We start from the raw sequence: 16,023 nt of genomic DNA on the forward strand, positions 1-16,023 counted from the left end.
ATGGTAAAAAGCTCCGTCTTTTCATTGGAATGAATAACCATGTTTAAATGCAAACATTATCAATAAAGCATTGTAACAACATACTGTTGATAAAGCATTTAAACTGAACATAACTGGTCTGATTCTTTCTTTGAAACATTTGGGCCACAACACATGGAACCACAGAACCAACCACTTGAAGTTGCTGCACTCCCGGGCTATAGAACAATAGTTCCAACCTTGAAAATTCCCCTAAGCACAGACTTAAACATGATAGCGGCACCCCTGTGTTCCATTGGGGCCCCAAATAAGGCGGAAAAGTATACAAATCAACCTCTACCAAGGTATTATGGGGAGCTCCCACCCCGGGAGTCATGAATATTATATCAGTGGCTCTCCTGCAGTTTTCGGAAGAGCGGAGCTGCCCAGGTAAGCAGCTTAGCACTGCGTTTGTTCCTGTCTTCTTATTTTTTGGGGGGTGCCCGCTCCCAACTTGAGTTTAGCATTTAATAAATGTAACAATGCAGCTGAATGATTCCCTATGGCAACACCCATCCTTGCTAGCGTGAAAATAATTTTTGGAGATATTTAACTCCAAGGACATGTTCAACATTAATTTCTACAAGTCCTACTTTTAAATATTTGCAACCCTGCCTTTAGGGACAAAAAGACATAATATTATTTAACAAGCATTTGCAATGCAATAGGTCTCGCTTTTACGCGAGTTTGAGCTATTGACATTGCAAATAATAATGCCTTTTATTTTTGTTTTTGTTTTAAAAACATAAATAAAAGGCATTGTTATTTACAATGCCAATAGCTGAAACTCTCGTAGCTGCAAGACCTATTGCATTGCAAATGCTTGTTCAACATGTACTCATTTTACTGACTTGGGAAGGATGAAAGCCAACCCAGTCCCGCTTAGAATCACATATGTATGTGTATGCTTAGAGCATTTAACAGTGAGGCTCATGTCACTTGGAGGGACAGGTATCTTTATTCCCTTGTAATGTATTCAGGTGTTTGGCTATTACCTACTTTGCTTGTGGCATTAACAGTTTGAATCAGATTCACTTTCTCATTGACAACCACCAAAGGCGATGAAATACCGGCCGTATCTGTTAACTGATAGGAGTGTTTGTGGATCTCTGCAGCAGGCGCTTAACCCACTGAGATGTAATGCAGTCGTTTTTGGGTTGGTTTTTTTGGGGGGGACGGTTGCAGTTTTTATATAGTGTTAACTCGACCCAAAGGTATTGTAGCGCTTTTCATGTGCACCAGTTACATTACACACTGACATATTTGTTTTTGGTAGGCATGGGGAGATTAAGGGAGTTGCCCAGAATCACAGGATGTTGAGCCAATGCTGAGACTCGACCTGGTTCACCAGCTCCAAAGTCGGTGGCTCTGACCGTTACGCCACATTCTCTAAACCAAACCGTTATCATACAATATGATTAGAAACCCGTATACAGGGAGCGACGAGGTGCAACACATAACGTTTTGGAGGGCTGAGGACTGGCGGCCGAGGAGGCAATTACACTGCTGGAAAGTGGAGCTGCAACAAAGACAGGGTTGCGGCAGGACCCTCCTTCTCAGTGTCTCAGTCCGGGGTACTCCTTTCAACACCTTTCGGGCAAGGACCTAGAGGAGTCATATTGCGCACAAAGGCAAGAACGCCCTTTATGTCTTTCAACACTGCTGCGGTGCTTGTAGGCAAGGCGCTCTGACGCCCTGCCACGTGACACGAGACACTAAACCGAAAACTCCAGATAGTGCAAGAATTAACATTTACCCAATGCTTTCACAATGTTGAACCAATCAGCGCTACATAGTAAGAACTATATACATCCAAATACAATTACATTGTCGCTTGGATGAGTTGTTTAGCGCCTCGTCATAGTCATGTACACATGTTCTCCAGGAGCTGTGAGTGATAGGTGAAGGTGCCTGCCCATCCATCAGCTGACAGTATTTGAAATATCACTCCATCCATGTACACGTATGCACGGTTCCTACATTCAGAGTACACACGTGAGCACACGGGACCCTAGACCGAGCAGCAGCAACGTGTATTTGGGAACAAAAAGGTAATTCGGCCACTCTACAAGGTTTAGCAGAACAAGTGCGACATGACGCAATGATGTCTAAATTCAGTGAGCTAAGATGTGCAAGATCAGACGTGCATCAGTTTCATAGTTGTTTGTCAATATGTGCACGCTCACCTTGACACAATTCTCCTTTCAGCACTGATTGTGGTTTTAAAATCCAGGTTTGCCTCATGCAGTGTCCAATAAAACGCGGCTGCTTTCACTTCTCTGAGAAATAAAGTAGCCATTTGATCCTGTCTGGATGTTCTGGAAGGGCAGGAGCGGGCACCTAAAACATGTGTATGTGAAATCCTCTGTATTCCTTTTTACCATGGAAACGATGCCTCTGTTTGCCTTATTGCACTAAGCAGTCAGGAATAAATTAGACGGCTCTGAAATACCAAATGGCCGGAGTACACCACCTCTATTTTATCTGAATTTAGTTTTAGAGAGTTTCCCTTCATCCAGCGACTTCGCATGAGACAGGGTCAGAGGTTTACCTGCTTCTACACCAGTAGGAGGCCACAGAGGGTCTTCAACCCCCACCAGCACCCACAGAACTGTTACTCAAGCCCTGAAAATTGTTTTATTAAAACGTGTAGTACCTTGTTTTTTAGTATCGTAATTAAGTTTTTCTCTGTCCCCTCGAAATTGCAGGGCACACAATGGTCTTTACAACAGGTATCTTAACTCTGTGAGATATTTTAAAATGCAGCCTCTATGTAACCAATTGAGTAACCTAGAACAGATTTACAGTCACATTTGTCATCTGTTACCAATATCTTTGCAGCAAATTTACAAATAGAAATATTATGTTGCAACCATTGTTGCAGGGCGTCAGTGGCACCCTCAATTGGCAAAAGAGTGTGCCTAAGGAAGAGGTGTCCTGCCTCGGATCCCTAGGCAGCGGTGCCCCAACAGGGGTGCATATATGGCACTAGAACATCCTAGGGATAAATACAGCTCCCTCCCACGAGGTTAGGACTGGAGCTGTGCTTCCGTAGAGCTGCAGACACTTTAAACATGCCTATTTCAAAGTGGAATACTCTGCTAAAACAGCTTCCACTAATTTCAGGCTGAAAATGAATGATTATGAGTAAAATAAAGTGCCGCACAAATGCTGCTAAATTTCCCTATTTGTGCCGCTAAATTTCCCTATTTGTGCCGCTAAATTTGCTAATCCATGCCGCAATATCCTGGGGGGTCTGAAAAAGGAATGTTTAGACCTGTGAGAAGGGATATATTTTGACAGGTCAAATTTGCAGTTTAAAACTGCCACAGGTATCTTACCTGTGTGCAGCCTCTCATGCAGCCTGCCCCCATGCACCCAGGCATGTACATACATGTTCACATGTAACCCACCCACTGTCCTCATTGGCTGGAGAGTACAAACCAAAACAAAGTCATGCCATATTATATTGTCAGTGGTGGCCTATGTCACCACTTTAGTCACCTGTCGATATTTCTCGATGTTCACATTTTGACATGGTACATCTTGTAAAAGTGAGTACTCCGATCCTGGGTAGTCATGGATAGATTTAGAGAAACAAGTGTTTGCAAATGTGTTCCCTCATGAGGTGCTGTAGTAAGCAAAAGTTGTTCTGCAGGCTGAATGAGTGGAACCTTTGTAGGGCGCTTGGTAGATATTTTATGCTCTTTCCATAACACTCATCATGGCTGCACTTGGCAAACTGTGTGGGGTAGGGATGTGGGTGAGGTGTATAACTTCCCAAGGGTACAAGAGGCCTTGCAGTGGGGAAGAATTAGAGGTTTCCAAACATATACATTAATCTCCTCTGCGCTCCAGCGACACCCCAAAACATAGCAAAATATTTATGGGTTGGTCAAAGTAAATTAAAAATACTCCTTGTCAAAATAGTAAAAATAAATGTAAGCTATTCAATTATCAACCACATGAGGTTCTTGGTAGCTGGGAATGTACTGCCTTTCAATTGCATTTGGCAAAGTTTCAGTTAATTATTCACATTTTCTGAAGTTTCATTTGGTGCAGATAAACATTTTAGTTGGGAATTGATTGATAATGGTGTTCAAAATGTTACACTTGTTAAATACAGAAACTGGCTATAGGCTGCTTTGTCCTTTAAAAATGTATGCATTCTTTTTCTCAGTTGGCGTACATGCAACTTGGGAAGTGTTGCTATCCAGGGTTGATGCATATGGGGGGATCGATTTCTTAAGCTGGTGAGACACTCCTTGTAGGTGCAAAAGTCCTTGTACTAATTACATGATGATGAGAAAGTATAATTGTTGCAATGTCATGCTGCCATAGAACAACATGCTTCAAACGTGGTATTTTTCTCCACCCACCAAAGTTGTCTGTGGTCTACCCACGAGCTCATAGTTTATAGTGGCCCAGACCTCAGGGTGGTAGGGATTTGTGGAGAGGGACTGACACACGGGGTGGGTCATACTAAAGATTAGTTAGGCGGTCATTCAGAACCTCCTTTAGTTTGCCACCATTTGATACAGCTCCAAATAAGATCCAGAAACTTCCTCCATGCTGCTAACTTGTACAATTGTAAATGAGTTGACCTGCTCTGTTACTCTTCAAGGCCTGCCTCGTCCTGCATCTCTATTCTGGAACTCAGAGCCCAACTGTTTCTGGTACTGGCAGTCATAACCAGTTTTTCTACATTCGGTAGTGAACTTGAAATAACATGGCGCTTTATATCATCAGCATACATGTGTGGTCCTATGTGCTAGTAGCCTATGATCCTGGTAAGAGTTGTCATGTAGTTCTTCAACAGCATACCAGGATAGCGCTGGATCAGTGCTGTCTGCTTACTGTTTCAGATTATTGAGGAGTGTAGGGTAATTTGTGGTATAAAAAGCATCAGAGAGATTAAGAAGAAGCAGGGCACAGGCTATGCAGAGGATTGAGTAATTTTTCTCTGATATTTGGTAGCAATGATTCTGTTAACCTCTGAGATCTGAAGCCAGATTAAAGTCACTGAGGAGGGCATTTACTTTCAGATGTGAGAAGAGTTTGTGAGTTGCTGCATTGGCAACACAAGGCAGGCTAGAGATCATTTTTCAGTTGGAAAGTTTGTCTGGGGTACGAAGGTTTTATAGGATAGGAGTGATGAGTGGCAGCAGTGCTGGGAAGCCTAAAACTCCAACTTTGGAATTATATGAATCCAAGGTAGTGTAAGATGTCTTAAAGGATACCAAGGTTTTCCTTACTTTAGGGTGTTGTTGGTGTGAACTCAGACTGCGAAAGGGAGGTAGCGGTTGGTGGACATCTGTTTTTGTTTATGCGGCTAGAATGGATGCTCAACTAGAGTAATTAAAAGAAACTCTCAACCGTAAGCCTGCTCTTGCCACAGGCAAAACAGCATGTTGCTTGGAGATGTAATTAAGCAACAAACAACACCTACCATGCTTGAAGATATAATGTATTTAACTACTCTGGTACTATCCTACCAAATGCACTAATTAAATCTCTGTGACCAACTAAGCCAGAAATCAATAAGCTCCCTAAAGCAGAGTTGGTGATTCTTTGATGGCATTACTCCTAATAGTAATATCTTTCTTGAAACTGATAAATTTAATGAGCCTACTGATTGTTCAGGGGAGAATTTCTCCAGAACTTTTTTCACCTAGATTCGAAAAGCCAGTCACAGAAGACAGATCTCTGAAAAAAACCTCCCAGTATATCTTAGTAAATCAAGCTGAAAAGGCTAGAGAGATTGAAAAAGGTGGGGGGTGGGAGTGGGTGCATGGAGCTAATAATAAAGGATACCAAGATGCAAGCCAATAGCCTAGCCTATGTTCTTAGGTAAGTACAGGGCCACTGGAGTTCACTAAACTATCCGACATAATGTGGCATATTTCTTAGTAGTATTACTTCATTATTCTATCGTTGTTACACATGGTAATACTGTCTGAAGCTTCTGCTCATTGTAAAAAGATGTTGTGATCGATATAGTCAAATGCTGCTGAACAATCGAATAAAACTAAGGCAGGTGTAGAGCCTAAATCAAGGTCCACTCTCAAAGCATCAATTACAGTTAAGATTATCGCTTATGTATTGTGGGAAGTGAGGATGGCAGCTAGTAGGGGCTCCAGATAGTTGGTATTGTGCAAGTGAGCTGCAATTTTCTGTGCCACATGAGCTTCCAGGTGATCCCAAAAAAATTATGGATCGATGTTTATCTACTGGTAATTATTCTAGACCGAATTCCATGTCCATCTTTATTTTACACACCATGCCTCCTCAGTATGAACCCAGACATTTGAAAACCAGTCTTGACTCTGCTCAAATTGGAATAGCCCAGTCCGAAGTGCCAGGCCAAGTCCTCTGTGAGCAGGAACACAAGCAAACAAAGACCAGTTTCGCTCTGGCTGTTGCTCTTCAGTGAGGTGTAGCTTGGTTCTAGTGGCACAGTGAGCCCAAGACTGACGTCTTGTTCTTCTCGGAGCAGGGTTAAGACTAATTTGCATATGGCTGGGTACAATCTGAGGTGGCATGTGGGCAAAAGAACAATGGGTCAAATGCCATCCCGAGGGATTGACAATGGTTAGTCTTATTGCACTCATTGCACCCATGCAGTAATTAAAGACCGCACTGCCATTAAAAACGTATAACCTGTAATGGAATTTAGGTGCTTTGCTGTGAAAGAATATTATGCAAACTGTGTTTGACTTATCTGATTCATTGTTTGGAAATTCTAATGCACATGATAAATATCCTTTGTATGCTAAAGATCCCTTTGATCGAGAAGGTATTATATGATACATAGATATATCTATATATACACATTTAGCTGAAGTAGAAGTCACACGACTCCAATGACGATGGAGGGGGCAACTGTATGCGACGGGGTACTCTGCATACGCGCGGGGAGTCTTAGTGTGGGTGAGGCCGGGTACTTCATTTAAAGTGATGGACGCATTAGTGGACGGGGAGGGCAGATATGTTGTGGTGAAAGGGGTGCTTGATGGGAAACTGGTAATACTGGCACCTCTCTATGCGCCTAATACGGAGCAGGCTGCTTTCTTAGATTTTTTATCGCAAAAACTGTCTATATGGCCTGATCTCCCTATGATTCTGGGTGGGGACTATAATTGTGTACTGGACGTTTCCCTGGACAGGTCCTTTCCTCCCTTGCCTGGTACCGTCACATACACCGCTGCTAAACATAGGGGGCACTGGGCATCACAGTGGAGCTTCTCCGATGTATGGCAACATAGACACCCACTGGACAGGGTATACTCCTACTATACCGGGGCCCACAGGCTACACGTACGCTTGGACTGCTTCATGGTGTCCAACAACCTACTGCTGTGTATTTCAGACTCTAAATAAATGGGACGTACACACTCTGATCATAACCCATACACTATGGAGTTACAGTGGGAGGATGAGTTGCCACCGATCCCGATTTGGCGCCTTCAGCCAGATACCCTCCTGGACGCGCCCTTCCGGGATTTATTGGCTACTAATGTGGCACAGTATTTTGAGGATAATGCAGGGACAGCCACGTCGCCATTGGTGGAGTGGGATGCCCTTAAGGTGCTTGTTAGAGGACACTGTCTGGGGACTGAAGCAGGTATGCGCGCACAGCTGGAAAAGGAACTCACCAGATAAGAATCCTGACCTCTTAGGCTCCTAACGTCCACTGGCACTCCTTAACACGGACTATAACATTTTTGTATCATTGTTAGCTAGGCGTCTCTCACCAATAGTGAAAACGTTGGTGCACCATGATCAGAATGGTTTTGTCCAATCATGCTGTACTTCCCTAAATATATGCAGATTCTTTAGAGTACATCAGTACGCCACGCAGGCCTGGCCTCGTTCGGGCTGTCTGGTGCTCGACTTGGAGAAAGGCTTTGACTCATTGGAGTGGCCTTATCTGGCGTCTGTGCTGGGTAAATACAAACTAGGGGAACACTACTTGACTATGGTTCGCTGATTATATCAACAGCCCACTGTCCGGGTTCGTACAGGCAGGTTAGTTTCAGATAATATCAGAGTGAGACGGGGACACGCCAGGGATGCCCACTATCTCCGTTGCTGTTTTCCCTAGCTATGGAACCCTTAGCAATGTTACTCCAGAGGGACGGTGAAGAGTGGGGGATACGGGCTACATGCCGTTTCCCTGTATGCAGATCTGTTATTGTAACTTCGGGATATTACTGCAATCCCGACGTCCATAGCTGATATACTCGCATCTTTTGAGGAGAAGTCAGGACTTCGGGTCAATTGGGCCAATCGGGGGTATACTCATTCAGCACTCACACCACAGAGGTAGACATTTCTCTAAATGGCATGCCACTCACATGGTATCCTACCACGTTCAGATATCTCAGTGTATTCATATATTGCTCACCTGAAGATCTAATGGAAGGTAACGTAACGAGCGATTTCAGCCATACACGCTCAGACGAACTTCTGAAAGACGCTTCCGCTGAATGTAATGAGCCGCATCACCCTGTTGAAAATGATTTTGCTCCCCAAACTACTCTATTATTTTTCTAACCTTACACTATATGTTTTTCCTAAGACATTCCGAGACTTGGTGCTACTATTCTGCAATTTAATATGGAATAAGGGAGGACCGCGTATCGCGTTGTGGAAAATGTATGCTCCCACTGGCCAGGGAGGGCTGTCAGTCCCCAACATTGAACTATATTATTTAGCTGCCCAGCTTCAATGGACGACAAAGTGGTTGAATGACTTGTGCCTGGAAGACACGGCGACCATGCACCAGCCCTGGTCGCATTCCCAAATTTGCCATTTGTTCCATTCCCATCGCTAAACTCCCACGGCCACTGCAGATACATTTGGGATTAGCCCTTAAATGCTATAAAAGAAGTTTATATCTCACCTGCACGATGCTTCCATATGCCCCAATCCTACCACTGACTGGGACACCACGAGGGTAGCTGGGTACCACAGAGGCGGCTCTCACGGCCTGGCGCGCAACATGGCTCGAGACACTGGGCGAGCTATATAGGGACGGTGCATTACTAACATTTGAGACGCTGATCGCAGACAATGAACTCCCAGCGGGCCAATTCTTGTTACACACCTCCCTCTTGAAAGCTCTGTCAACCGCCTGGGGGGATATTGCTATTGAGCCATCGACGCACCTGTTGGTGCAATATTTACACATAATGGGTACAGGGTCACATGTGGTACACTGGCTGGTGGAGGCACTTCTCACGCACATGCTGAAGCCGATGACACGACTTAAAGACAGATGGGAGGCAGATAGAGTCCGGCCTTGGACGGACAAGGAATGGGATGTTATATTAGAGTGCACTAGGAACATACCCAGAAACTCGAGGTTCAAGCTCATCCAAACATACATTACACATAGGGCATATCTATCGCCTTACATGATCAATAGGTACTTCCAAATCGCCACTTCCGAATGTCCACGCTGTCAGCATGTTGATGCAGATCTGCTCCACATGCTGTGGGCTTGTACATCCCTTCAGCATTACTGGCAAGAGGTAGTCTCATCCCTAGTTTCATGCACAAATACGGAAATGCCACTGTCATGAGAGGTGTGCCTTCTAGGGCTGTACGCCAGATCAAAAAAGAATAAAGTTACTTCGAAATTACGGGACCTAGGTCTCATCACTGCAAAATGTCTCATAACTAAGAAATGGAAAAATGCAGTTCCCCCCGGAGATATTTAGCTGGAGGCGTTCATTCATAGTATGGGCTCAGGCTGAAAGTACAGCACTGCATAGAGAGGAGATAGCTGGGCTTCGTAAGTTCCCCATTGCACAAGACTGGGACGCACTGCTGGTCGCCTTCCAGACTGGCAATTCGACAGCAATTGATGCCACCCTGTTAGCCAATCCATGATACTCACCAGCCCCCCCACTATTCAGCTAAGGGGAGTTGCACGCCTCAGAGTTTACACAGCAGATTTATGTCGCTTCCCCTGGTCTGTCATGGGTGGCTCCTCACCCCCCCGCCCTCAGTCCTCGTACACAGGGATCCTCCTCATTGATGGCTGCTCTGCCCTGTTATGTGTAATGTGACAGCTATGCATTGGGTGTGCGGATATGTGGAAGTGTTCTGATAATACATATTTATATACAGTCATGCATGGTTAATGCTAATTGTGTTTAGTGGATGGCAGATGTTCTTTTGATGTTTTAAGTTTTAGTTATGTTTAGAATGTTTTGGGGAAAATGTGCTTTATTGGTACTTACTAGTGATCGATATATGCTTTCTACCATTATTTAAGTTCTTTCTCCTAGTAAACAGTGATTTACTGATAAGGCCCAACCGGCTACGCACTGGATGTACCTGGTGCACACACGCAAGCTCCTGTAAGGACAGCTTCGATAGGATGTGTTTTGAGTATGCAATAGATAGCAATGACATTAATTTGTAACTGTGATGAGCTCGACTGTGGGCAATAGCATACAAAGGTGCTCGTGCATATGTTCACATATGATATGAATGTCAGTACTAGGGAATAGCATAAATGTGTTGTTTCTATACCGCTGTAATGGTTAAAGCTATTCTGCACATGGGATTTGCATTTCTGATATCCACATCAAAGAATTCTGTATAGATCCGCCATGTCATCCATGTTAAATAAGTAAAATACCAATAAAGATATTTAAACAAAAAAATAGATATGTCTATATATAATAATTATATATATCCGCCAACAAAGAGTGCCTGCGATGGAAGGGCTCGCAACCAGGTATATACAGCAAAATTCTTTATTGAAGGTTGCAGTGTGCTGAAAGGTAAGATGCCAAGCAGATTCAAAAGTCCATTCTCCCCGACGCGTTTCGTACTATCAGCACTTAATCATGGGTAAAGGGCGGCACAGCAGTTTTTGAAGCACTTTTGTATTGAAAGTCCCCACCCCAATGGGCGTGGCCACAGTCAGTGGCCCTCTGGTACTCGTAGTGCATTCATACTTCCACAGTAGGTCACAGGCTGCCTAACACCCATATATAGCAATAGTCCCAAGTGGGTTGCTGACACCCTCCTTTTCACCACACACCGGCACCTTAAAACCTTCAATCTTGCTCCTGTTCCAAAGGCGGCAGCGCCGGTTGATGTTGCCGCTGTCTGACTCCGCAGCAGGGCTCCTCCCGCGGCTCAGGCAAGCCGCTACGAATCCACCAACAAAGAGTGCCTGCGATGGAAGGGCCCGCAACCAGGTATATACAGCAAAATTCTTTATTGAAGGTTGCAGTGTGCTGAAAGGTAAGATGCCAAGCAGATTCAAAAGTCCATTCTCCCCGACACGTTTCGTACTGTCAGCACTTAATCATAGGTAATGGGCTGGACAGAGTGTAGGGCGGCACAGCAGTTTTTGAAGCACTTTTGTATTGAAAGTCCCCACCCCAATGGGCGTGGCCACAGCCAGTGGCCTTCTGGTACTCGTAGTGCATTCATACTTCCACAGTAGGTCGCATGCCGCCTAACACCCATATAGAGCACATGCTATGGACTTGTACATCCCTTCAGCATTACTGGCAAGAGGTAGTCTCATCCCTAGTTTCATGCACAAATACGGAAATGCCACTGTCATGAGAGGTGTGCCTTCTAGGGCTGTACGCCAGATCAAAAAAGAATAAAGTTACTTCGAAATTTCGGGACCTAGGTCTCATCACTGCAAAATGTCTCATAACTAAGAAATGGAAAAATGCAGAGCCCCCGGAGATATTTAGCTGGAGGCGTTCATTCATAGTATGGGCTCAGGCTGAAAGTACAGCACTGCATAGAGAGGAGATAGCTGGGCTTCGTAAGTTCCCCATTGCACAAGACTGGGACGCACTGCTGGTCGCCTTCCAGACTGGCAATTCGACAGCAATTGATGCCACCCTGTTAGCCAATCAATGATACTCACCAGCCCCCCCACTATTCAGCTAAGGGGAGTTGCACGCCTCAGAGTTTACACAGCAGATTTATGTCGCTTCCCCTGGTCTGTCATGGGTGGCTCCTCACCCCCCCGCCCTCAGTCCTCGTACACAGGGATCCTCCTCATTGATGGCTGCTCTGCCCTGTTATGTGTAATGTGACAGCTATGCATTGGGTGTGCGGATATGTGGAAGTGTTCTGATAATACATATTTATATACAGTCATGCATGGTTAATGCTAATTGTGTTTAGTGGATGGCAGAAGTTCTTTTGATGTTTTAAGTTTTAGTTAGGTTTAGAATGTTTTGGGGAAAATGTGTTTTATTGGTACTCACTAGTGATCGATATATGCATTATTTAAGTTCTTTCTCCTATTAAACAGTGATTTGCTGATAAGGCCCAACCGGCTACGCACTGGATGTACCTGGTGCACACACGCAAGCTCCTGTAAGGACTGCTTTGATAGGATGTGTTTTGAGTATGCAATAGATAGCAATGACATTAATTGGTAATCTGTGATGTAGCTCAACTGTGGGCAATAGCATTCAGAGGTGCTCGTGCATATGTTCACATATGATATAAATGTCAGTACTAGGGAATAGCATAAATGTGTTGTTTCTATACCGCTGTGATGGTTAAAGCTATTCTGCACATGGGATTTGCATTTCTGATATCCACATCAAAGAATTCTGTATAGATCCGCGATGTCAGCCATGTTAAATAAGTAAAATACCAATAAAGATATTTAAACAAAAAAATAGATATATCTATATATAATAATATATATAGCCTTTTGAAGTCTGTTTTAAAAAAAAAAAAACATTTTTATTGATTTTCCATTAAACAATCGGAATGGCTAGTCATGTAATAAAAAACATATAAGGCAGTGTTACATATTATAATGTTCAGCATTGGAATACAATCCACATTGCATTTTGATATCATTATCCTTACTAATATCTTTGTCATGCAGCTGCCGAGATCTGTACGTTTATTAATTAACCTTATAGGAGAAACCAAAATGATGAACAATGTTATTAGTCAACATGCCCCACCCATCCCCCCCCCTCCCACCTCCTGCTCTTGCTCTGGCCTAACCATTATTTATGGTCATGTTCTTGGGGCCTACTCTAGTGTTGTGTGCTCTATGACTTTAGAGGTTGCATCAATTCACTTAACCTGTCCTTTACCGTATTTCTCCTTGTTACTACTATGCTGTGGGTTGTTACAAGTTCGGGGTGCTAACTCTAGGTTCTAAGTCCACTCCTTTAAGGGCTTCCAGGATGACATCTCATTCCATGGATATCTGATTTTTCCGCAATCCCTTGGTTTCCTCCCGCCGTATCGCGGCGTTCTCAGCTCCACCCCTGCGGAGCATTTCACTATGCCAAATGTGCCCGGTAGGGGGTTTCATTGACTTCCATCGCATAGTAATGGTTTTGCTATTATTAGGGCGAAGTCCATGAATCTGAGTTGTACCTTTTGTTTGGACGAGCGTTTATATAGGCCTAGGATACATTCCTCTACTGTGTTAAACACATTTATCTGTGTGACTGTGGATATGTGAAGTCTGATGGACTCCCAGAAACTTTGTAAGCGGGGGCATGCCCATAGCATGTGGACTAAGCTGGCTTCGCCCAGATGGCATCGAGGGCAGTGGTGTTGTACATGTGGGAACATCCGTTGTAACCATCGTGGTGTAAGGTAAGCTCTATGGAGTAGCATATTTTGTATAAATTTAAACTTTGAATTTCTGATCACTTTTTTGGGGTATTCTAGAATTCCAGCCCATTCCTTGTCTGAAAGCTCCCGTCCAATATCTTCCATCCATGTGGCTCGTTATTCTGTGAGTTCTACTGTGGCATGTGCCCGTATTCCTACATACGGTACAAAAGGGGGTGGTGATGGACGGAGCATCAGAACCAATCAAATACTCACACCCAGTCAAGAGATCAGGGTTTGATCCATCACCGTTCTTTAGCCCACTCTGCCACCCCAGTTCAGACATGGCCATATGCAAATCAGTCTGACCCTGTGCCTCATGGGAACAGTCCAGCCCGAACTGCCAAGCCATGCCTTCCCTGGACCGGAAACAAGCTTCCTAGGACCGGTTTCTGGCATTTCAGCCGTCTTCAGCCAGGCTTGCTTGAATCCAGTGGCAAAGTGAGCAAGGGACTGACCTCCGCATAAGTGTCGAAAAACTCGATCGGGAGTCCATCTAGCCCCGGCACTTTGTTTCGTGGGAGTCCTTTGATAGCCACTTTTATTTTGGTCTTGGTAATAGGACATACGAGTGCTTTCCGGGCCTCTGCAGTGATCTGTGGGTAGGGTAAGTCATCTAAGAATACGTCTATGTGGGCGTCCTCTATTGCATCTGGTTTGTTGTTTAGTGTAGCATAATATAGGCTAAAGGCCTCATTGATATCTTGTTGAGTAGTGGCAGTATCACCCCTAGGTGTAGTAATTGCGCTTATTATGAAAGTTGGGGGATCATCCCTCAATAGTCTGGGCTAGTAGCGTCCTAGATTTGTCTGTGTGTTTTAGTTGGGTATACGCTCTGTAGTCTATGACCCTAAGGGACTCTGGTAATTCCGCATGCTGGATACGTGCCTCCTGTAGCGGGGCCTGATTTTCAGTGTCACTCGCAACCTCTTGTTCCAGTGTGTTCATCTTATTCTCTGTTGCCAGCAGATTTTTGTGTACTTCTTGTCTGGCACCTACTGTAGCACTTATCGCATTACTCCAGATAACTGCCTTGAACGCATCCCATTCAACGGAGTTGGAGGACACAGTGTTATTATTCTCTGTGAAGTAATGCGTTATGGTATTAGCCAGGGTAGTGCGGAACGCCGCATCTTCCAATAGTTGGGGCCATAATTTCCAAGTGGGTACTGGGGTGGGGATCTTGCCCCAAGCAAAGGTGATTTCTAAAGGATTATGGTATGAGAAAGTCTTAGCTAGATATGTGGTATGTGTTACGTGGGCCGCTATCATTCGGGAGCAGGATCCTATCAATTCTCGTGTGCAGTAGGTGAACTGGGGAGTAAAAGGAGTATTCTTTGTGTGTCGGGTGTCTCAGCCTCCACACATCGCTCAGTGCCCATCCATCAGACCACCCACAGAGAGCCTTTGCCTGTTTGGCTGATCCCGCTCCCTCACAGGGGTAAGGGAGGATGTGAGCGATCTAGCACAACATCCATGACCGCATTATAGTCCCCTCCTATGATCCACGGGTACATATCCCACCCCGTTAGAACCTGACTGAGCCCAGCAAAAAATGTATCTTGGTCAAAGTTCGGGCGTAGATATTAACCAATACAATGTGCTTGCCATCAAGTGTACCCCGTAAGAATAAGTATCTTCCCTGTGTGTCAGTGCGCCACTCTAGTTCTAAAATGGCACCCCATGTCTGATCCATATTGTTGCGCCCCTGGCGAAAACAGAGCAATTGGTGGAAAAATTTGTCCTTTCCATTTCTTGCACATTTTCGCCGCTTCCGTTTCTGTGAGATGAGATTTCTGCATAAGCACTATCTGCGCTTTGCGCCTGAGTAGTTGTGCATGTACCCTATGGCGTTTCTGTATGGATCCTAGACCCCTAATGTTCCATGTGATTAAGTTGTAGGTGTTAAGCATGTGCATCGCGGTGTGGAGGTGACCGGTGACATTGCAGATATTAAAGAGAGGCCACAGTCCATATCAGACGATCAATTTGTGCCAGAGCTTCTACCCTTTCCCCCTCAACTTCTAATACAAGGCCAGGTTGGTGAACTATACCAGACCAAATAATAAAACACATCCTGTGTAACTGTGCTATATGTACATGGTGCGTTTGAAAATAGGGGGTCATCGCTAAGGCCTCCCACGGTGCTGTACCTGCTTGTGGTCGAGCTCAGGGGAGCCCGGGACTAATATACAATCTAAATTAATGCGATTTAATTCACAGAGAAATCATATGTGTTATGATACCAGTCCGTGTATCACTGCTAGCAAGCGTAATGTCCGTCCGAGTGAATAGGATATTCTTCTTTGCGTTCCTTTAGTCCAGTAGGCCATCCGCCGTCTGGGGCGTCACACTAGG

The sequence above is a fragment of the Triturus cristatus genome, chromosome 2_1 (genome assembly GCF_964204655.1).
Source record: "Triturus cristatus chromosome 2_1, aTriCri1.1, whole genome shotgun sequence".
Taxonomy (NCBI): domain Eukaryota; kingdom Metazoa; phylum Chordata; class Amphibia; order Caudata; family Salamandridae; genus Triturus; species Triturus cristatus.